Here is a 24,811-nt window from a genome sequence, read left to right as displayed (position 1 = left end):
GATATTTAGCTTAATGCACACACTTACACTCCATATGAATGATGAAAATTATTGTGGTATTAAATGTTGTTTTAGACGAAAAGTTTATGTGGCAGATTGAATAAATTCTGAGGACAAGTTCTGATGGAAGTTCTGATGATTAAGTTATGATGAAACCATATCAGTATTTGTGTGAAGAATTATAGGAATACACATTCACTTTTCGAGTTAAGGATCCATATTCTGATGACTTTTAAATCCTGATAATAATCAAGTTCTGATGCTGACGTGACCGTATTTATTTACTTGGTTTATTTTTGGTCATTACTTGAACGATAATATTTTTACAGAATATTGGTTAATGTGAGATAAAATAGTCATAATCATTATGGGTTAGTGGTTAGCGTGTATGTCTTGAAAACCTGCATGCGCACAGTAGTTATTATCATATCCCGTGCCCATTAACTCTGGCTTTAGATCTTTTACTGACTGTTATAATTACACTTCAGTCTAAGGAGTCGAGGGATCATTATTTTTACTTGTAATGTTTAACCAGTCCTCGTGTCCCTTAGTATTCCATTGCCTATATTGAGAAAACTCAGGAGAAGCAACAAACTCAAATTGAAGAAATTCTGAAGAATCAAGCTTCTCACCAAAATCAACTCAATGAGATCCAATCCTCAGTAGAATTGCTTGTCTCTCTTCTTTTACCTGCTGATGCCAAAAAGGGGGAGAAAGTGATTAAGTCCAAATGCAAATCTATTTAGACACTGAAAGGAAAGGATGATGGAAATGATGACCAGGGAAACTCTAACAAGGGTAGAGGTCAAGGTCAAGGCAAAGGATTTTCATCAAGTAAAGCTAGAATTACAAGTCAAGGAACAAGTTCTGATACTAGGAGAAGAATTAGTTCTGATATTGGTAAAAGGATAAGTTCTGGTGAACATCTAGAACTTGATGAAGAAATTTCAAAACAGTTATTTCTTAAAGAAAATCCAGGAATGGACTTTGAGAGTCTAAAGGAAGAAGAAGCTAGACTCAAAGCAGAATGTGTCAAGACAAAATCTAAAACTTCTGTTGTTGAAAAGAAATTTCCAAAGCCTAAGGGTATTGTGATAAAGGAAAGAACAAGTTCTGAGGCAATCAAAGCCAAATCACAAGTGGAAATTGATCCAAGGTCCAAGGGCAAAGAAAAAGTTGATGAACCTGTAAAGGTTTATATGCCAGTCATGGATGAAGAAATAATTGATGATGAAGAAGATGTTAATCTTACTCTGATGCAAAAGAAGATTTTTCAAACAACCTCTGACATGGCTCATCTTGTTCAGAGTCAAGATATAGTAAGTTCTGATATGACAGTGAAGCAAGCAACTTCTGACATAGTTCAAGTTGTCTTGATATCAGAAGATAAGGAAAAGGAAACCTCTGACATTGATCATGTTAAACCTTCAAAGATACTCCTACCAGGATTCACCAATGCTAAACAGACTCGGCCTTTGAAGACTGCAACAAGTGGTTTTGAAGCAAGAGTTATTATAGGAAAGGAAGCAAGAGATAAATCTGGGTTGGGTAGTTCTGATGAAAGAAGAGTACATAACACTACCAATGATCCGACTTCCTTAAGTGAACCAGGTGTTGGAGCAACTCCTGAAAGATTAAATTGACTTGAATCTGTACAAATGGTTTACCATACCTTTTTGAAAGAACATATCTTATTATATTTTATGACAGATGGAAGGGTATACCAGATTAAGCAGAATGCTATATCACTGAAGTATTTTGAGGAACGGGAACATGTTCTATTCCTACTTCAAGTGAAAGACAGATTAACAGATAGTGTTGCAGGGTATTTAAAGTCTCAAATTCAAAGATAGAAGAAACTTTATTATGTAAAGTCTGACAACACATACTGTCCCAAGTACAGAGATCACAAAGGTGATATTGTCGAAATGAAGCCTAACTCTGCTAAGATTATAACTACTTTTCTGGGTTATAAAGCTGTGGAATTCAATCTAGAGTCTGACAAGGCATATCTGATCAGACTAGATCAGGAGATAAGAAAAGATAAGATAAATGATCTCAGAACAGCTATTTTTCAAACTGGAGAAGATACAACTGAATTGATAAATGGTAAAAGGAGGATGGTTAATGAACTTGAATATGCTGAGAGATGTTTGTTGAAGAACTATCTCAGAACAACTCCTGATATCAAAGAGATCAGAAATTGAAGTCAAGTCAAAGATCTACAACTGCTTAAATTCTGAAGTGTATACAGACTGAAGCTGTTATCAGAAGTTTAAGATGGTAAAGTTGAAAGGACTGTAAGTTGTAGTTATCTAGTTAAATTCTCATGCATTTGTACTTAATATTTTTGACATCATCAAATATCTGTTGAACTTGTATATTATGCTAATTTATAAGTTGGGGGAGATTGTTAGATATATTTGATAATGTCATGTGTAATATGATTTGTGTTTAGTTTTCAGATCTTACTTAACAGGATAAATCAGTACTTAACTGGAAATCAGCACTTATACTGAAGACAGAGCTTAAGATATCAGAACTTAAGTTATCAGAACTTAAGTGATCAGAAGATATTTATCTAGAGATAATATCAGGACTTAGGATGACTTTCAGATAAGAAAGGAAAGAAGATCGAGACTAAGACAGAAAGAATTATGCATGAAGAAAGAATTCTATGAAGAATAGAATACTTGGAAGAAAAGATAACTAGTTGAATATTTTAGGAAGCAGAATTATATTCCATATCAATTAGAATTTATCTTGTAACTGTGTAGTATATAAACACAGGCATAGGGTTTACACTATAAGTGTTATCATTATCGAAGTTATTATTCTTTGTAACCCTAGCAGCTCTCGTGATAATTTGTTCATCACTGAGAGAGGACAGTTCCATATTGTAACAGAGTTTATTGTGTTGAATAAAATCTATTTTCTGTTACTTAAGTTCTTACATTCGATTTGATTGTGCTAAACACTGTATTTAACCCCCTTCTATAGTGTGTGTGACCTAACATCCTTGATTGTCTGGATTTCTTCCCAAGCTTCCTGTTGTTTTCTTCAATCTAATTTTGGAGCTGTCTGTGGAATTCAAGTTCATGAGATTCTGAAAGATCTAGCATTCCTTGCATTTCCAGAAGAGTCTCATTGCTAGAGATGCTCAACTGGTCCTCTAATCTGAAGAATCTTCAAACTCCCTTATCATCCATTAATTCCATCAGCCAGTAGGGCCTTAGATGTACTCTACTCCCTGTGTAAGGAATAGTTAAGGTCTTTGGGAGTGCATCTTTGGCTCTAATACTCCTCAGTTCTTCACTCTTCTTTAGAACTAGTCTTCTAGCTGTCACATTGAATCCAAAGTTTTTCTTGAAGGATGAATAAACTTTTATCAATACAGATTGGCTCTCTTAAAGAATCCTGTGAAGTAGCCATAATATCTCTTTTCCTCCCTTGTACTTGAATACAAACCTTTCAGGTAGATTCCTTTAAGCATCAATCCCTCTAACTTCTTCCAATTCATCTAGATAAAGGTTTAGTTCAGAGAATTCCTTGATATCACAGATGTACATGATATCTCCCTTGTTGACCTTGGTTTGAGATTTGGTTAGGGACTTGGATCTGAGAGTTGAGGGCTTCACTTTCTCGACTGCTCTGGTCTTTATCTTCTTTGGCTTCATGAAATGAGGTAGATTGAGTTCAGGAATTGGTAGACTATCCCAATCTATTGGCTCATCCTTTGGAATGATAGGTTCACCATGGAAATTCTTGGATGGATCTATCTTGAATTCTCCATGTGCCATAGAGGGCATGGATGTTTGAGTTGTTGTAGAAGTAGACTCTTTGGGAAAGTATCCTTCCATCTCCTCAACACTAAAATCCAATTTTCTCTTGATTCTTTGCTTGTATCTTGGCTTCTTTGTCTGTGGAGGTTTAGTTTGCACTACTTGATCTTGAGATTCAGCAATTACAGATGATTGTGCAGAAATTTGTTGTGTGGGTTTTACAGCTTGCAGCTTGGCCAAGATAGCAGCTTGCTCCTTCTTTTTCTTGAGCTTTTTAGCATCTAGAGTAGCTTACTTCTTTTCTTGCTTCAATCTTGCCTTTTCTTCCCTTTTTGCTTCAACAAAATGAGGATGTCCAGCCACCACACAAATTTCCTTACCATTTCTGAAAATCTTGGCAATTCTTCTTTTTAGGACTGAATCTGCAGGATCCTTGTAGAATGCTATAGACCTGGCCAACAACTTCTTCTCATCAGGCTTTGGTGTCTCATACACTGTGTCCAAAGGATTCTTTAGTGAAGTTTTGGATATTTCACCTTTGGCTTCATGATTAGATATGCCTTTGGAGATTTGATGTAAGATTTCTGGCCTCTTTCCAGATAGTTCATGCTAATATCATTCACAAAAATTTGCCTGATTTGAGAATGATGAATGGCTGATTTTTCTGGCTCCTTTGCTAGACCAAACTTCTTTTGAATATTCTCATCAATTTTCTCCCAGTTTATTAGACTAAACTGCTTCTTCTCAGCTGCTCTCAAAGTGGCTGCTGCTTCATTGATCATATTAATGCTATTCTTAGCCGGTGGCTTTGTGAAAGCAATTATAGGCATAATTACTTTGCTAACTTGAATATTGAGTTGTTTCTCCCCCTCACTTGAGCCTTTCTCCCCCTTTTTGTTATCATCAAGTTGTATGGGAGGGAGTTGAGCAGCCACCAACTGTTGGAGTAGAGCAGTCTGAGTTTCTTGATTGGTAAGTATCTTGGCCATTGACTTCTCTACAGCAGATAATCTTGAGTCCATAGCCTCAACTTTCCTATTGAGATCAGCCTCCTTCCTTAGCTTTTGAACTATTTCAGTCATGGTGGTTGTAGGAAGTCTAACATCCAACCTTTCTATGACATCTTGTTTTACTTCAGAAATTTCTTGCTTGATTTCATCCACACTTTGACTGTCTTGGAGAGCTTAAATTTTATGCAGCTGGAGTGCTTCAAGGTGTGTTGTAAGTAGCTTTTTTGTGCTAGCATTAGAAGATGCCTGAATGCCTGTTTGGGTGTCATGAATTAGCTTGAATAGTGTTGATTGGAGATGTGAGTGGGAACATTCTTTTGTTAGCATCCAGACAAGAACATCTGCATCTCCCCCTATGCTCATGCTATCTTCCTCATCATCCCCACCAGCATCTCCAAAAGAATTTTCATCCAGTTCAAAATCACTGCCAATGGTAGAAGGCATAGCAGTGATTGCATCCTTCGCTCTCTGTAAATATTGTGTAATATGCACAAAGTTTAGTATTCTTTCAGCCTCCTCATTGCCCTGTATAGCTAGAGTTTGGTAAGCTGTAACAGGGTGAGTAAATGTCTCAGCATCTAGGGAAATAGAATCTATAACAGCTTGATATTCTTGCTGAAATAGCCTTTTCCTTTCTGCATCATTGACATTCATTGACTCACTTGCAATGGTTTCCATCCTTATCACTCATGTACCTGTATTTCTCTCATGATCTCTCTTTTCTTGTATCAAGGTCTCACCTTGACTCCCCACCCTCACACCCTCACCTTCACCATCTAAGGTGGGACTCCTCACACTCACTTTTTCCAGTCCTGAAGAAATGGACTGCATTGGATCACTCTTTTTCTCTCCTTTTTCTTGGGAGCAACCTAGACTCTCACTCATATCACTACCTTCCCTCAATCCTAATAGTGATTGCACAATTACTAAGTCATCTGCACTTGTGACTATAGTTGAGATTTGGAGTTGTGCAAAGACACCCGACGGATGAGAAATATCCATCGGGATAGTAATTTGACTATCTGACGGATGACTGCTGTTAGGCACATCCGTCGGGATACAATCACTACTCGACGGATGAACAATATCCATCGAGTGAGTAGAAATGAATGAGTTTGGAGTGGAAACTATTGTGGACTCTGTGCATATTGATGAAAATTTCGGCACAGATGTCTCAACAGTTTCAGAAAGAAATGGCAAGTGAGCCAACAAATCATTTAGAAGATGATGCTCACTTGCATGGATTTTTGGCTTCTCCGACAGAGTTAACGATGGAGAATACGGTTGTGATGTTTGAATCATGTCAACATCCAAAGATTGTGTGGGAGAATTTGGTGTTTGAGGTGTTTCAATTTGTACAGATTTTGGCTGTGACTCCATATTTGTTGGAGCCACATCAATTTGACTTTGAGATGGTGCAGTGATTGGGTCTTTAGCTCCAGTTTGCACTGTGTGTGTACCCTGTGCATCCCCAAGGGTTTTGGATTTCTTCTTTCTTGTGTAGGTTTGTGGTGAACTTGTGTCCCTACCCCTCTTGGCCTGTGCTCTTGGCCGAGAGCTTGTTTCAATGGTAACATCCTTTTGGGAGGATGAAACCAGTAATAAGCTAATGTCCTTATTAAGCACTGCAGTTTGTTGAGAAACTGCAGTGTGGCTAGGCTGGGAAATACTCACCTCTCCAACCTTATCCTTAGGGCTTCTTTGATTTTCACCCTGTCCCTCACCAGTCTTTCCCACCTTCACACTCCCCTCTTTGTGTTTAGTGGATTTTACAACTGGCATCTTTTGAGAGACACCATAGGGGGCTTTATTTGTCTTTGGTTTTGAAACTTTGGATTTGGTAACTTGGGTAGGCATCTGTCTGGTCATTGACACAGATGCCACTGCTACACTAGAAGGCAAACAAAATGGTTGAGGTTGGAAGAGTAGAGACAATTGAGATTACCTCACTTACTTGAGGTGCCTCCATTACTGGAAAGTAGAAGAGTGGCACCTCTTTGTGGTGGTTTACTCTGTTTAAATCTGCAATAATTCTTCTTTCTTGAACCCAACAATCTAACTTGTTGGTTGGGTTCTCAAGCACAATGTCTTCAGAGAGGTGGTTAGCAAGCATCATGAAAAATCTAGCATAATAAATATTCTTACCCCTCTTATTATACTCCCCTGACTTAAACCCCAACTCAAATAAGACTAGATCACTAAAGTTGAAGAATTTATCAGTTACTAGCATGTAAAGCATGTTGAGAATGGAGATATTAACTGAATCAAAATTGCTAATTTTACCAGAAAATACTTTAGTAACTACATCACACAGATAACTCCAATCCTTCCTAAGACCCAACCTCCTAATTTCACTTAATTTAGAAGTAGAGAGTGCATAGCCCATGGAATTAAGCATATTCACAATGTCAGTGTCTGTGTGTGGAGAAGTTACAGTATTATCAGGAAACTTGAAGCATGCTTTAACAATATCACTATTAACACAGAATTCCTTACCTTTAATCGTGAAAGTGATGGTCTTGTCGGTTGAGTTGTACACTGCAGTTGTCCACATTTCTTCAACAACCTCACAGTAAACGGTGGGTGATTCCAGCATGGCATAATTGAGTTTGCAGTTCTTCACAAAATCCATCATTTTATGGTAGTTGCCAGATTGTTGAATCCCCTTGTTCACTAGAGCCGTGAAATTGTTCTTCTCATAGATAAAACCAGTTTGAGACATGATTTTGACGACTGGTGCCATTGTTAGAGAGTAAGAACTTGCAGAGAGAGAGTAATTGTTTTTGAGAAAGAGAGAAGTTAGAGCAGATGAATTGAGAGTGATAAAAGAAAAGAAATGAAAATGAATTTTGCTTTTATACTCTCTCAAAAATAACTGTTAAAAAAATAATAAAGTAAAATAAAGTGAGCAATAAAAATTGCCCAAAATAGCCGTTTAAAAATTAACTGTAAAAATCCCATCACATATCCGTCGTGTTATGCTTACAAACCGTAAGTATACTCGGTGGATAATGTTCAGAAAATCAACGGCTAAGAATGAGACAATTCGACGGATGAGGATAAATCAGTTATCCGTCGAGATATAAAATATTCCAAAAAAATAATTGATTTTATTGAAAAATTGTATATCGACGGATGTTCAAACTCGATGGATAATGATCATCCGTCGGGATGTAAATTTTGACTTAGCCAAAATTTCATCCAAGACTGAAAAATCAGTTAAATTTCTGGCTGCATTACAACTTGCAAAGTATCTGAAAAGATTTAAGAGTAATTAAGCATACCTAACTCACTTACCAACCTTGAAAAGGTGGATTCATCCGTGGCTTGGTAAATATATCTGCAAGTTTTTTTTCACTTGGAACAAAATGTAGTTCCACAGTACCATTCATCACATGTTCCTTATGAAATGGTACTTGATGTCTATGTGCTTTGTTCTTGAATGCTGTACTGGATTTTCAGTTATGGCAATTGCACTTGTGTTATCACAGAAAATAGGAATTCTTTCCACTTGCAGACCATAGTCTAGAAATTGATTTTTCATCCACAAAATCTGTGCACAGCAACTACCAACATCAATATATTCAGCTTCATTTGTAGAAGTAGAAACTGAATTTTGCTTTTTACTGAACCAGGACACAAGCTTGTTTCCTAGAAATTGACAGGTTCATGTTGTACTTTTTCTATCAATTCTGTAACCTGCATAATCTGCATTTGAATAACCAGTTAGATCAAAACCAGAATCTCTAGGGTACCAAAAGCCAAGTTTTGGTGTTCCCTTGAGATATCTGAAAATTCTCTTAATAGCTACTAAGTGAGATTCTCTAGGATCAGCCTGAAATCTAGCACAAAGACAGGTAGCAAACATTATATCTGGCCTACTAGCTGTTAAGTACAGAAGTGAGCCAACCATGCCCCTATAACTTGAAATATCCACAGACTTTTCAATAGTGTTCAATTCAAGCTTAGTTGCAGTAGCCATGGGAGTTTTTGCAGATGTGCAATCCATTAGATCAAACTTTTTTAAAAGATCATATATGTATTTAGTTTGACTAGTGAATATTCCATCACTAACTTGCTTAACTTGTAAACCAAGAAAGTAAGTCAGTTCTCCCATCATGCTAATTTCATACTTACTTTGCATCAATTTGGCAAAATTTTTGCAAACTTTTTCATTTGTAGAGCCAAAGATAATGTCATATACATAAATTTGAACAGATATGCTAGAGCCATTAACATTTCTAAAGAATAAAGTTTTGTCTACAGTACCTCTAGTGAAGTGATTCTCTAAAAGAAATTTTGATAAAGTGTCATACCAGGCTCTAGGTGCTTGCTTTAATCCATAGAGTGCTTTCAAAAGATAGTACACATGATCAAGTAGATTTGGATCTTCAAAACCAGGAGGCTGACTGACATAGACTTCCTCCTCCAAATCTCCATTTAGAAAGGCACTCTTTACATCCATTTGATAGACCTTGAAATTGGCATGGGCTGCATAGGCTAAGAAAATTTTGATGGCTTCAAGTCTTGCAATAGGAGCAAAGGTTTCATCAAAATCTATTCCTTCTTGTTGACAATAGCCCTTAGCAACCAATCTAGCTTTGTTCCTGACTACTATGCCATTTTCATCCATCTTGTTTCTGAATACCCATTTGGTGTCTATAGGATTCTTCCATTTAGGCTTGGGTACCAGCTTCCAAACATTGTTCCTTTCAAATTGGTTTAGCTCCTCCTGCATAGCTAAAATCCATTCAGGATCCAACAAAGCTTCTTCTACCTTCTTTGGTTCTTCCTTAGAGAGGAAGCTGCTATATAGACATTCTTCTTGAGTTGCTCTCCTTGTTTGAACTATAGAAGATACATCACCAATGATGAGCTCAAAGGGGTGATCCTTTGTCCATTTCCTTTGTTGAGGTAGATTAGTTCTAGATAAAGAGGCCTCATTGTTGCCTTGATGTGTGATTGATTTTTGATTATTGGAAACTCCCCCTGAGTTTGTGAATCTATGATTTGAGAGAGGGGAATTTTCTGTAAGTGATCTATTTTGACTTTCAGCTTCTTTTGATGACCCGACGGATAGTGAATTTTAAGTTCCGATGGATGAAACTGATTGTCTCTCGATGGATGATGCAAATTGTCTACCAACAGATGAGGCATTTTGTAACTCGATGGATGGTGAGCTATTAGCTTAATTGGTTGTAGATTTTTCTGCACTATCCTTATTAGTAGTTTCTTGATCATATTCATCATCACTGTCATCACTAACCATCTCCACATTGTCAAAATTGAGGCTCTCATGGTAATCTCCATCTTGCAGTCCTTCAATCTTTTTATCATCAAACACAACATGTATTGATTCCATAACAATGTTGGTTATCAGATTGTAGACTCTGTATGCTTTACCAACAACATATCCAACAAAAATTCCTTCATCTGCTTTAGTATCAAACTTCCCATTCTGATCAGTTTGATTTCTCAAGATATAACATTTGCAGCTAAAGACATGAAGAAAGTTTAGAGTTGGCTTCTTGTTCTTGAACAATTGGTAGGGAGTCATGCATTTTGCCTGATTAACCAAAGAAATATTCTGAGTGTAGCATGCAGTATTTACAGCTTCAGCCCAGAAATATGTAGGTAACTTTGATTCTTCAAGCATTGTCCTTGTAGCTTCAATAAGTGATCTGTTCTTTCTTTCTACTACTTCATTTTGTTGTGGAGTTCTTGCTGCTGAAAACTCATGCATAATTCCATTCTCTTCACAAAATACTCTCATAACATAATTCTTGAACTCAGTTCCATTGTCACTCCTGATTCTTCTAACTTTGAAATCAGGATGATTGTTGACTTGCCTTATGTGATTAATGATGATTTCACTAGCCTAATATTTAGACTTTAGGAAATATGTCCAAGTGAACTTTGAGAAATCATCTACAATTACTAGGCAAAATTTTCCTTGATATCAACAACACATTGACTGGTCCAAACAAATCCATGTGTAGCAGTTGCAAAGGTTCTTCAATTGTTGAATCAAGCTTCTGAATGATGCTTTGATTTGTTTTCCCTTTTGGAAAACATCACACAGTCCATCCTTAGAAAACTCCACTTGAGGAATACCTCTAACCAGTTCTTTCTTTACAAGCCCATTCATGGTCTTGAAGTTTAGATGGGATAGCTTCTTGTGCCATAGCCAACTTTCATCCCGACTTGCTTTACTGAGAAGACAAGTAACAGATTCTGTATTTGATGAGTTGAAGTCAGCTAGGTACACATTTCCTTTTCTCACTCCAGTAAGAACCACTTTGTTGCACCTCTTGTTTGTCACAACACAGGCTTCTCTAGTGAAGGTTACTGAATTGCCCTTATCAAAAAGCTGGCTGATACTCAACAAATTGTGCTTGAGACCATCCACTAAGGAAACATCCTCAAAGATGACATTATCTTTTGAAATCAAGCCATATCCCACAGTATAACCCTTGCTGTCATCTCCAAAGGTAATACTTGGGCCAGCTCTTTCCTTGAACTCTGTGAGTAGGGTAGAATCTCCATTCATGTGTCTTGAACAACCACTGTCCAAGTACCATAGATTCTTTCTGTTTCCCTGCACACATTAAAATCAAATCAAGTTGATTTTGGTACCCAAGTTTCCTTGGGTCCTGCCTTGTTAGCTTTCTTCTTTTGTTTCTTAGGTTTGATCTCATTTGACTTGGGGATATCAAACATGTTATTCCAGTAGGGCATGCTAAATGGCATTTGAGGCATATTAAATGCAACATAATAAGGATTAGGTGCAAATGGCACATTAGAAAATTGTGCATTCATATTCTGTGTAGACATAACATTCAAAGGCATAGCACTCATATTGGGAAAAGAAGGTGGTACAGTCATGGAAGTAGTGTGACGACTGAGAATTTTGCGACGTAATTAAGTCAATAAAGTATGTGTTATGTGATGTGATTATAATTATGTGACTAAGTGCTGAATAATTGTCTTTTCTGTATATTAGAATATAGGAGCGTAGATAAAAATGTTCCAATTTAAAGAGTCAGCTTAGAAGTTAAGCTGTGGTGTCGGGCCGTCAGGTAGAACGAAACCCGTCCTAATAAGGAGTTAAAAAATATAAAATATGAATTATGTGTGATTGAATGAAATGAATGTGTAAATAAAGTATTTCGTCCTAAGTGACGTGTTGATTGATAATGATAGTGAGAAGCGTAATCGAAACGCTGAGCGTCGGACCGTCAGGCTGAACGTGACCCGGTACGCGTAGAAAAGGATAAAGATTGAAGAAGGATAAATTCTATAATCGGACTTGAGTCGTTACGTGATTATATATGTGAGATTGTTGTCTGTGTGCATGACTATGTGTTCTGTGACAATTTTATGACTTTTAAAGGGATTATGTGACTTAAATAAAGGTTTAATTAACCTTCGCGCATTTTTATAAAATCATTCGAGTAAGATAAAAATATGGGATTTGTTCTGTTATCTTCATAGTGGTCCTAGAGACTTTTTAAAAATGATGAGTGGATTAATTTGGTGGTCTTTGCATTTTTAAATTGATTTTATGTGGAAAATGATATTATTAAGGCGAGATTGCGAAATTCATATAAAATCAACTGTACGCTCAAAATCTTATTATGAGTAATGGTTGGAAAGCTAATTTCGAGGCCTACGTATTAAAATTGTCATTTTTAATAATTCTCGACTTCCCGAGAGAGATATATTTTATATTTAATCCTTGTTACATTTTAGTAAAAAGGAAGGAACAAATAAGAATAAAAAGGGAATTAGTAATGTACTAAAATGCCCTTGATTTTGATTGAGTATAAAACTCAACCTCTTCCCCCTTTTCCTTCTTTTTCCCGAGCACCATCACTCTCTCTTCTCTCTTTCTTTCTCACACTCTCTCTCGGCTACTCTCTCTCTTTCTCTCTCTCGGATCTTCTTTTTTTCTCTTGGTAAACCACTTGTTTCTTTGATAATTATCACCAATCCTTCTCAAAATCTCTTGTTAATCATACAAAAGTGGTTATTGGAATGTGCAGGTGTGAATATCTTGTTGCATGCAAGCTCGATGTGTGTGTGTGTGTTCATGCTTGATGCGTGTGTACGTGTGTATATATGGTCTAGTATACATTGTGTGATTTTCAAAGCCAAGTGAGTCTTGCATGTGCATTGTGTGTACATAAATCGGAGGTTTCAAGGTTGGAAACCCAGAATTGGGGCACCACCGAGAAACCACCGCCACCGGTGATGAACTCCGGTGAACCGGTGGTGAGTTGTGATGTTAAAAACTGAACTCTAATACCATAAAAGTTGATTTCGGTGTTTGCATGCTTGGATCGTTTAAATTTTAAAAAGGTTTTGATTCTAAAAGTTAAATTGATAAGTGGTTATTAGAAATGAGTTGTTGATTTGATTATGGGTTGATTTGTGATTAAAGGATTAAGAGAAATCACTTGCATGTGTTGTTTTCTTGAAAACCCGAATGGTTTTGATCATTGGAATAATTGATTTGATTTTCTTGTTGAATAAAGTAATTATGGATTGTTATTAGGATGGTTAATGGATTAAAAGAAGTGAAATTATTATTGCATGTTGAGCTTTAGTCGAGTTTTGTACTAATGAAAAGGGAATTAAAATTTAATAATTTGATTCTTGGTTAATTAGCTAGTCTCGAGATTTGCATGTTGATTTACAAAAGGAATTAGTGATGCATGTTAAAGTATAGCCTTGCATGTAAATGCCAAGTTGAAAATAAGCTAAAAAGGATGAGTGTTGGACTAATTTCAAGTTTTAAGCAAATCTAATGCTTGCATGTCAATGTTCGACCTTTGAATTGTGTTTTGTGGATATAGCCGAATGGAATGTAGCAATAAAAAGGAATTGATTTGATGTTAAGTCAATGCATGAGTAATTTTAGAGATTATGTGATTTATATGTTTATTTGGATTCGAATTTTGATGATAAAAGAGAAGAGAATGATTCTTTTTAAAGATTTTGGATTGTTATATGTTTATGTGAGCTAAGGTGGAGATTGATTAATTTTGATAACCATAAGTGATAATTATGGTCGTAAAGGTTTAGTTGAGAATAAACCATGTACTCGTAAGAATTATATTAGTGTGATTTGAGAAATAGCTAAGGTTAAGCAAGAACCTTCGATGGTTAAGTATATATAAAGATATAAAAGTTACGAGAAAGAGATATGCTATGTGCTATGTGCTTATGTGTATAAGCTATAATCGTATACTCGAGTCAAGGATGTAATCGAGTTATCATATTGAGTGATCGTTCCGAGAACGAGAGTTGAGAATCTGATTAAGGTTTGGTTTTATTGTAGATTCGGAGCGTGAGGGCATTCAGGCTAGGAAAGGAAAGGATTTACTAGGTGGCAGTAGTTCAACCTTCAGAAAAGCAAATTCAGGCAAGTAACTCTGATTACTTGTGTAAATGGTTATAAAGAGAATGTTGTTCATACCATGTAGAGTATTGAACTGCTTAATTATGAAACCCTGATATTGATTTGAGATACCCTGCCTTTGTTCTTGATAAACTGTTATTAATAAGCTTAATGATTCAACCATTTGATAATCTGTCCTTTCTGTTCAAGTTATCTATTAAGCCATAGATTATATTGAACCCTCTGATTATCCTTGTTAAACCTGTTTAATAATACCCTATTTTCCCAATCACCCTATTGATCCCTACACAGATGCTGATCCTTCTAATTTAGTGCCTTGTTATCCTTGATACAGAATCCTTATGAATTGTTCCTTGTTTATCTTTGAATCACTCCCTGAACTTTGTTTCCTTAAAAATCTGAATTAAGAATGAGTTTCGACTTGAAAGAGTCCAACTGATTTCAAATGCTTGGTAATGATAAAATGAATTTTAGAAAACCTAATTGTTTTTCCAACTCAAGGTTTTCCAAATAAATTCTTGATGGATTGGATTGGGATGGAAGAGGCTAGTGGGACTAGTCCAGTCATGGTAAGAGGCTAGCGGGGCTAGTCCAACTTAAAGCTGAAATTATGTCGATTGGTACCTTAAAGACCGGAATGGAGGTCGATACGGGCTGATCACCCGTATATAATGAAATGGAAAGATAAATTGATCCAATCAAGGGTTCTAAGTGATTATTTAAAAAGGGTGTTAGGTCTCAATATGTTTGTAGAAGGGGGTTTGAATACAAACAATACCGTTTAATCGAATAAAATGCGGAATAAAAAAGTGAAACAAAATTCAAGTTAAATAAAATTATTATTAAACTTGAAAGATGTTACAACAACAGTATCATTTACAAGGGATTAATCTCAAATCAATTATCACAAATCTAGAATAAATTCGACATGAACTTTTTCTATTTTTGCAATAAAAAGATCAAATGCTAAAAGCGATTTGAGATTAAGTTCTAGGGATTTCGATCCGCTAGATAGTTACACAAGAACAAGAAAAGTATTTCTAGTGGACTGGATTTAACAATAAATACTAGAAATAAATGATCTGTGAATTTGCAATAATTTCTCTGCAGGTTTCTTTTGTTCTGTGTTCTGCTGAATGATATATTCAATGCTCTTCTTTTTTAGATTATCTGCTTCTGTTGGTTTTGTAAACAAACCATCCACTTGATCCAGAAAGACTTTCGGCAAGACAATTCATTTGAACTAGAAAGACTTTCGGCAAGACAATCTAAATGAACTGGCAAGACAATCAAATGAACTGGCATGACTTTCGGTATGACTATTGATTGTCATACCGATTGTCTTTCTAATACAAAAGAAAGTCTTGCTGAATTAATATAGAATATTAATTCAAAATCAATTCTGAAAATACATAATATTAATTCAGAATTAATTAATCAATTAATTCAATTAATCAATAAATTAATCTTTGCAGATATAATTTATTTTCTTAATTAAATTATACGACTTAATTAATTAATAGAGAATTAATACTACTCTTGAGCAGCAACCATTCTTCTGAAAATCACTGTAAATTATGAATCAATTCCACCACTTCAATGTTGACACTCGATGTACTGTCTGGTTCATGAGTGACTAACTTCCGTGACGTTTCTTCATGCCTTGACCTTGATACTCTTGATTTTCTTCAGACTAAATCCTTGTAATTAATTGATATCCTGACGAGATCTCTGTCACTTGATTAAATCCACAGTCTTGATTTATATCACTGAGGCTTGATCAATTTCTTGAGCTTCTTCCAGTGAATTAAGTCATCAAGTCTGTAGACGAACAATGTTACTTAATCCTTTGACATATGTTACTATGAGAGATCTCTCTGACGATAGAACCACTATTTACTTGTTACATCCTTATTTGAGTTGAGTTAAATCCTCGAATAAACAAATAGGCTATGACATATGCCTTTCAAAGGGAACTGAAACTTTCTGTTCAGTAAATTGATTCTTGAAAATGGAAATGGTTTATATTGCTTTGAAAAAGAGTTGATTATGTTAATGTGAAGCTTAAAGCTCGAGAACCCTGATACTTGAATTTGTTGATCCTATGATTGATTCCAAATATTGAAATATTGTTGCTTTCCTCTTTTGAAAGATCTATTCTGATCCTTTAATGATTTGTGATGAATGTCGGCTTTCGTCCTGCTTTGAGCCTTGTTCCTTGAAAGCCCCACATTATCCTTCAAAACCTTTCCTTAACCCAAAAGATTGAAATCTGCCACCTAGATCAAATAAAGTAGAATGCCCTGAGTTTGATAAAGCATATTGTGAATTGATATTGTAGAACTGCTATATAGTTACTTGCTGAGTTTTATACTCATTTGTTTTATTTTAATCTAACCATGGCAGTTAAGCAAGAAGATGGCCAGGCTTAGTCGCACTGCTCGTAAGAGCGTACCTGGTGGTCCCTACCGTGTTGAGGGCTTCCGGTTGCTAGAGCAGGTAGTGGTAAATAAGAGTGAGCTCGCGCCTAGATGGAAATGTTTAAAGATACAATGGGTTATCTGTCGGTTCCCAGCCGGAATCGATATTGTTTATTTAATGATATTTTGGGTTTGTAAGTTATATTTTATGATTGCTAGTTGTGATCTTGTCTCATACTTTATCATGTTAATCATGTTAGTAGTTAATCGGGGTTTATGCATATTTAGTTATTAGATTAGAGGTGTGTGAGTCCTCATTTCCTAACCCCTAGATTGAGGGCGTCACAAGTAGGCATGGCAAGTTTGCAATTAACAGACAGATAATTAACACTACCACACTTAACACAGATTTTTCTAGGAGCATACTTATCAGGTGTGTAGTTGTTATGTTTGTTAATCCCTACTTTCCCATTTCTATTGTTTTTCTTTTTAGCCTTTGTTTTAACCTCAATCTTTTCTAGTCTGTCATTCAATTGCTTGATACACAGATGACCAACATTCACTTTCTTCTCCTTTTTCACTTGACTAGATTCTCCTGAAATAAAGTTTTTAGAAACTGATCCATATTTTTCATTAAACTTGGCAAGTTTGGCTTTACTCACAGGTTTGCTCACAGCCGACGGATGAGGATTTATGTCACTCGACGAATAACCTTTTTGATTATCCGACGGATGACCCTCATCATCCGTCGAGTCTACATCTGTTAGCAATCCTTCAACTAAATTGGATTCTAGCTTCTCTTTACTCTTTTTCTAGGCTGCATCACAGAAGGACTCAATACCTTGAACTTTGGTGATTTGAGCATGGACATCTCTAGATGATTTCCAAGCCTTAATCACCTCTTGTTCACGATCAAGCTGCTTCTTCAAAATTTCTTCTTTCTTCTAGGACTCAGTTAATTCATCCTTAACAACCTTACATTCTATTCTCAATTTTTTAAATTCAATAAACTGAGACTCTAGCACATTATTCCTCTCACTTAAAACAAATTATTTTCTTTGATTTTAGCATTTTCCTTAGTGAGGGACTTAAGTGTAACACACAAGTGATATAATTATGTAGACATATCATTTATAGCATCATTACACTCAGCTTTAGATAAATGTGTAAGGTTAGTGGTGATTACCTGATTACTTGAAGAACTTGTCTCTGTTTCATCAGACTTGGCCATTAGGGCTAGATTGACATAGCTGACATCTTCATCCTCATCCAGACCATCTGCTGACCAGTCACTTTCTTGTGTAATAAAAGCCCTTTCCTTTTATTTGAGCAACTCAAAATACTTCTGTTTATAATCCACAGGCTCAAAATTTTTCTTGCTGGAATTTGACTTTCTACACTCACTGGCAAAGTGCCCTGCCAAGCTACATTTGAAACATTTGAATTTTGATTTATCCACCATGTTTCTATTTGGCTTAGCTGCTCCAAAGTTCTTCTTAAACTTGAGCTTGACAAATCTTCTGGAAAAAAATGCAAGATGTTCATCAATATCATCCATATTATCTTGGCTCAAAGAATCTTCATTTTCTGCTACCAGCCCCTTGCCCTTGTTTTCACAGACCTTTGAAGTAGACTCAACTGCTTCTATCTTCATCTCCTTTTCTTTCTCTAACTCAGCAACCAGTGCAATGGACCCTCCTTTCTTTCTCCCTTTATCCATTCTTTTATCTTGCTCTATTTCAAGCTCATAAGTCTTTAGAATGCCATACAGTCTCTCTAGTGTAAATTCCTTGTATTCTTATGAATTTCTCAAGGTGACTGTCATTGGTTTCCATTCTTTTGGAAGGGATCTCAGGAATTTGAGGTTAGAGTTTTTAGTTTGATAGACTCTTCCATGCAGCTTCAGAGCATTTAGTAGCTTTTGAAATCTACTAAAAATATCAGTGAGAGTTTCACCTTCTTCACAGTGGAAATGCTCATATTGCTGAATTAGTAACTGCATCTTGTTTTCTCTAACTTGTTCAGTGCCATCACAAATTATTTAAATGGTGTCCCAAACCTCCTTGGCTGTCTTGCAATTGATGATGTTGTCAAACATGTCACCATCAACTCCATTGAATAAAATATTCATGACCTTCTTGTCTTTCCTGACTTGTTCAATATCAGGATCTGACCATTCATGCCTTGGCTTGGGAACAGATGGCTCATTTCCAGTTGCAGCTCTCATTGGTACATGAGGACCTCTCTCTATGAAATCCACATAGACCTCATTTTGAGAAAGTAAATGAAGATGCATCTTTACCTTCCAGTGATGGTAATTATCTTTGTCCAGAAAAGGAATCTTGACTCCAACATCCTTCTTGTTCATCTTGCTGTTTTTTATGATCTTTAAACTCTTTGTGCTTCAAGAGCTTGCTCTGATACCAATTGTTAGTCCCTAACAATATAACAAGAATTACAGAAGGGGGGGGGTTGAATGTAATTCTGGCTACTTTTTCAGATTAAAGAAAAATGGTTCTAACTTAGTAATATATAAGTGTTTGATTTGCAAAATGCGGAATGAAGAGTTAGATGAATCAAAACACAAGTAATTAAAAACACAAGTCTTTAAAAACTTTCTAGTGGATTTGAATGTATCCACCAGATACAAGATAGATGTTCCTCTAGCCTGAACATATAACTACATTAGTCTATCTTGATTCATAAAGCTCTAATCATATTACATTGAGTTTTGAGCTAATTGAATTCAGTTGTCTTCTCTTCCGACTTCACCTTCTTCCAAATGTTGAAGCAACTCCTTGTCAAAGACACGATCCTTTTCTGAAGTGAAGTTGTCTGGTCTAACTGGTTGAACTCCAACTGTCTTTAGTTTATTCTTGAGTTGATTGTACCTTTTAATATTCTTTTCACAATAAGCTTGAATCAGATCAGCTGCTTGAGTTTTCAACATGGATGAATATCCAGCAGTTCTTAAGTGATGTTCCATCCAGACTAGATGCTTAGCTGAGTAGTCTTTAAGAGATTGTGAATCGAGCTGGCAGATTTGAAGACAGTTAGACTTAAAGAATCTTACCTGATGAGGATTGTTGACCACTTGAGGACTAGCCCTGCTGGCAAACTATTTGAGCCTTTCTCGAAGAACTTCATTTAACTCTGAGCTTCTTTTGACTTTGTTGAGAAGAACCCAAGTCTCCAACAATGAACGATTCTCAAACAGATGAAGTGACGCCTTGAAAGATCCTTCACTCTGAAAATATACAAATATGCTCATCTCATTTAGGGATCTGTCAAAGGCAGCTGTGATCCTTGAGACTTCAGTCTTTACAGCATTCATGTACATGTAATTGTTTGGATTAGAGATCTCCAGCTTGTCCAGAAGATGTAGAAACTGCCTATCATTGTTTGTGCTCAGCTGAGGCATATCAAGTACTCTCCTAGCTTCATCCCATTTTTCACCAATCTTCAGTCTGACATCTCTTCTCCTTTCTTGAGCTTTAATGTCATGAAGACGTTGCTTTTGAAGAGTTTCTGTTCTTTGTATGTCTTTCCTCATGTAAATGATCTGGGATACCTTTTTGAGTTCAGCTTCTTTTCATCTCTGACTGCTGCTACTAAAACTCTTTCTCAAACAGAGGATCCACTGGAGCTTCCTCCTCCCATTCTCCAAAATCACTTTCCTCCTCAGCTTCAAAGAAACCATCTTTATCTTCCAAGACTGGTTCAGTGGGAACGTCACAAAAAGTCATCCTGTTCTCCACTATAGTAGATATCATCAGGCTTCCCTGTGCCTCCAGCAGACGAATCTTTTTCTTTTCCCTTTTCACTTCTCCCTTTCTTCTCCCCCTTAGTTGAGGAATCCTCTACAGACTTTCCCTTAGATCCTCCATGACCTTCATCACCTCCCGAGCCTGAGCCTCCACCAGACGGCCCTTCAAAGAAAGTCCTTTGTTCTTCATTAGGGCAGTGAGAATTTTTTATCATGAAGTACAAGTGCTTCATCCCTTCATTCAGATGTTCCATGCATGTCTCTATCTTCAGAAATCTGGAAGAATCTAGTGAATGATTCATTTCAACCAAGTCTTCAAGAGAAGTCATTCTTGTATGTAGAGAGCAGAAGTTTGAAATGTCGTCAGCTGATAACGTTGGAGATTCCTAGATTGAGTTAAGCTTTGGTACAACAGATGTCTTCAAATCTGATATTTCAGTCCTGATAAGAGCCAGCTGATTATTGACAGAGGTGGAAGAAGAAGACCGTTCAACCACTTGTGCTTTGAATGATTTAGCTTCAGCCTGACTTTTTGCAAGTTGTTCCTTGAGATCAGCAATTTGAGCTAACAGATTTTCAGTGTTTGTGTCTGTGTGTGCGCTCACCTGAATATCTCTCCTCTTTGATTCACTCAACTCACGTGCATGTGTATCTCTAAATATAATTGCTCGTGAGGAGTCTTCCTGATGCTGATCTTCTGTACCTGCATTTAAAATCACCCTAGCCTCTTCAAGAGAGGTCAGTGGTGGTGCAATGGGAATTCGCGAGTCCTGATCCTCAGTCAAACCTATCATTTCATGTGAAATAGATGTCTGAATTGCTTCAGGGATAGATTGACCGAGTTGCCCTCCACTTTCTCCAGATAAATCTGCGAGTGGAGAATCCCGTGAGGGAGCCAGAGGTGTTGGATCTGGGAGGGGAGAAAATGACTCTATTAAAGGTGGCTGAGAGTCAGATTTTCCCTCAGAAGCATGGGACTGCTCTTCTGCCGTAACTATGGCAGGCACTGTAACCGACTCTATGTGCACTCCTCGCTCCGTATCCTGAATATCATCTACTGGTCTGTATGCTTCCATTGTGAGTAATGGAATTGTGCTTGACTCAGTACAGGATGCCATGGCCTTATGGCGAATTTCAATAGATTCATCATGTTGAGAGAATGTTTCTAGTAACTGTTTAGTGGCCATTTCAAAGTCCATGTCCTGTTGGGAGGACAAGGATGGGCTTTCAGATGCCTCAGTAAATGTTCTCCTTTTCTTGGGTGGAGGTAGAGCTGAGGGTTCATTCACATCTACTAACAAACTACTTCCTACTAACCTTCTAGGCAACATTTTAGACAGTGGGGGAGAGGTTGAGATAGGTTGTGACTCTGTGTTTGGCTCTATGACCTGGGATTGAAGCTGTGGTTCTACAACTTCGTGGTCAGTCCTATCAACCACTGGGGGTCTTTCAACAGAAGTAGGAATAGGTTGAGTTTGAGGAACTATTACCTGTAGAGGAAGAGCATCTGATGTTTGAGCCTGGGTGGTTTGAACCACTGGAGGTTGAGCTTGCTGTTCATGACCGGGAAGATTGAAGATAGGTAAAGGAATATAAGTGGCCATGAAAGCAGATACAAGTACTGGAACTTGCATGAATTTGAAAGTTATGTCTTGGCGGGTGTAAATCTTTTTGCTTACTGGAGGGGGTTCGGTTACTGAGGAGTTAGCAAAAAGGGCTTTATGCTCAGGTGAGAGAATATGTTCTGCTATGAGCATGAGAAAACGAGCATAGTAGCACGAGACCCTACGATTTGTAGAATGATCACGTAAAGCAGTAGTGAGACATCTCAAAAGAATGGGTAAAAGTAGTTTGCCAAAATTGATCCTTTGATTGAAAACAACCGCAAGACCAATATACTGCAGAGTGGAAGTGATGTTGTGAAAGTTGGATTTAGTGCAGTTGGCAAACACTTTAGAAAGTGTATCGAAGAAAATATCCCATTCAGAAACCAAATTGGATTTAGACTTAATCACCCCCTGATAGTGAATAGCATGGAAAAAGTTTGAAATATCATTTTCAGAGGGCAAATTACAGAAATTGTCCATAGGAAAATTTAACGCTCGATTAACGACTGTTTCATCAACCACATACTGTGCGTTTGCCACGGTGAATGAAAAAGATTTAAAATCATCGGCCACAGTAGAGGTTGGGCAAATCAGTCTGAGCAGATCAACATTTAAAATCACATTTGATTTAATAGCAGAGTTAAAAATCGAATGGTCATTTAAAAATCTAATCCACGGCTTAAATTTTTCTACATCACATTTATCTGGATTAAAATAACCAACAAGATTATGTGCGACAATTTGGAAATTGAGAACCATTTAAAAATAATAAAATACACACTTTCAGAATTTTAAGAATAATATTAAGAAAATTCGAATTAATTAAATTAATTTAATAATTCGAATTAAATCAATTATATTCGAAGAATTTAGAAAGAAATGTATCTCGTTAAAGTTCTTAACTCCCAAAAGCAGATTTGAAAAACGCACAAGACACCAAACAAAATTAAATAGAATTACCCAAAATCAAACAAACACAAACTGATTTTTGGGGAAAAATTGAATTTTTTTTTTTAAAAAAAAAACAATTTCGCAGCACTTCTGTATGTATATACGTGTATGTATATAACAGAAGTGATGTTTTAGTTTGCTGAGTAAAAACTCGAGCAAGGAAGACAATGGAGATGGGTTTTGATTTTGATCGAATAGAGAGAGAGAGAGAGAGAGAGAGAGAGAGAGAGAGAGAGAGAGAGAGAGAGAGAGAGAGAGAGAGAGAGAGAGAGAGAGAGAGAGAGAGAGAGAGAGAGAGAAAAATAAGAGAGAAAATGAAGACTGTTGGAATTTTGAAGAAAAACTGAACTGAATGATTTACAAAACAAAACAAAAAAAAACGTTTAAGAAGACAACTGGTATGACAATCGAGGAAAGTCATACCGATTGTCTTCCCAATTGTCATACCAGGCATTTTGAGAATACAAAACAAAAAATAGTAATAATATATATAACTGGTATGATAATCTGATAGTCATACCGATTGTCATACCAGTACAAAATAAATCATAAAATATCTGATATTAATTTTATTACTGGCATGACAATCAATAGTCATACCGATTGTCTTTCCAGTTATAAAATTAAACTGTATTAAAAATAAACACGTATTTGTACTGGAATGACTTTCAGCAAGACAATTTCAATTGACTTGCCGATTGTCATTCTAGTATAAACTAAATTACATATTTATATAAATATACTGAAATGACTTTCAGCAAGACAATTTCAATTGTCTTGCCGATTGTCATTCAAGTATAAACTTAACACAAACAAACAAATATATATATATTTAATAATTAAAATAAAAAACTGTTTTTAACAAAAATAAATACAAACAGTTTTTAACAAAAACAGAACATATATATATATATATACAAAATTACAGAAAACTACAATAAATACTAATATAGATATGGCAGAAAATATTTACACAATTAAAATATTTCAGAGATAATTATATTTTCAGTCCAAAAATAGATTTCTTTTGAATTTTAGCAAATAAAATCCATGGAAAAATATTTTTAGAGAAAAAAAATATTCTGAGACATTAAAATTAACAAGTTGAGTAAATAAATAAGATAAGATAATAAAAATTTCATAGAAATAAGTAAGAAATTTTGGAAAATGATAAAATAAATTTGTAAATGAATTTTTTATTTATGAAAAAATCATTTGTAAATTCACTCAAGAACAGATTTCAGATATTCACAAGTTTAATCACTAAAGCTATTCAACATACCCAATTTACCAACTAATTTGGTAAATGTGGATTCATCAAGAGGTTTAGTGAAAATATCTGCTATTTGTTCTTCTGTTGGAACAAAAAATAGTTCAACAGTACCATTCATGACGTGCTCTCTATTAAAATGATACATGATGTCAATGTGCTTGGTCCTTGTATGTTGCACAAGGTTGTTGATGATGGCTATTGCACTTGTATTGTCACATAGAATAGGTATTTTGTTCAATACAGAGCCATAGTCCCGTAGCTGATTCCTAATCCACAAGATCTGAGCACAGCAGCTTCCAGCAACAATATATTCAGCCTCGGTCGTTGAATTTGAAACTGTTTGTTGTTTCTTGTTGTACCATGAGACTAGTCTGCTACCTAGGAATTGACAACTCCCTGAGGTGCTTTTCTTATCAACAACATTTCCTGCGTAATCTGAATCTGTATATCCAACAAGGTTAAAACCAGATTCTTTAGGGTACCAAATACCTAGATTTGGTGTTCCCTTAAGATATCTTAAGATTCGTTTAACAGCAACGAGCTGAATATCTCTAGGATCCGCTTGGAACCTTGCACAT

Source organism: Apium graveolens, chromosome 3 (genome assembly GCF_009905375.1).
Source record: "Apium graveolens cultivar Ventura chromosome 3, ASM990537v1, whole genome shotgun sequence".
NCBI classification, from domain to species: Eukaryota; Viridiplantae; Streptophyta; class Magnoliopsida; order Apiales; family Apiaceae; genus Apium; species Apium graveolens.
This window is presented reverse-complemented; position numbering follows the sequence as displayed.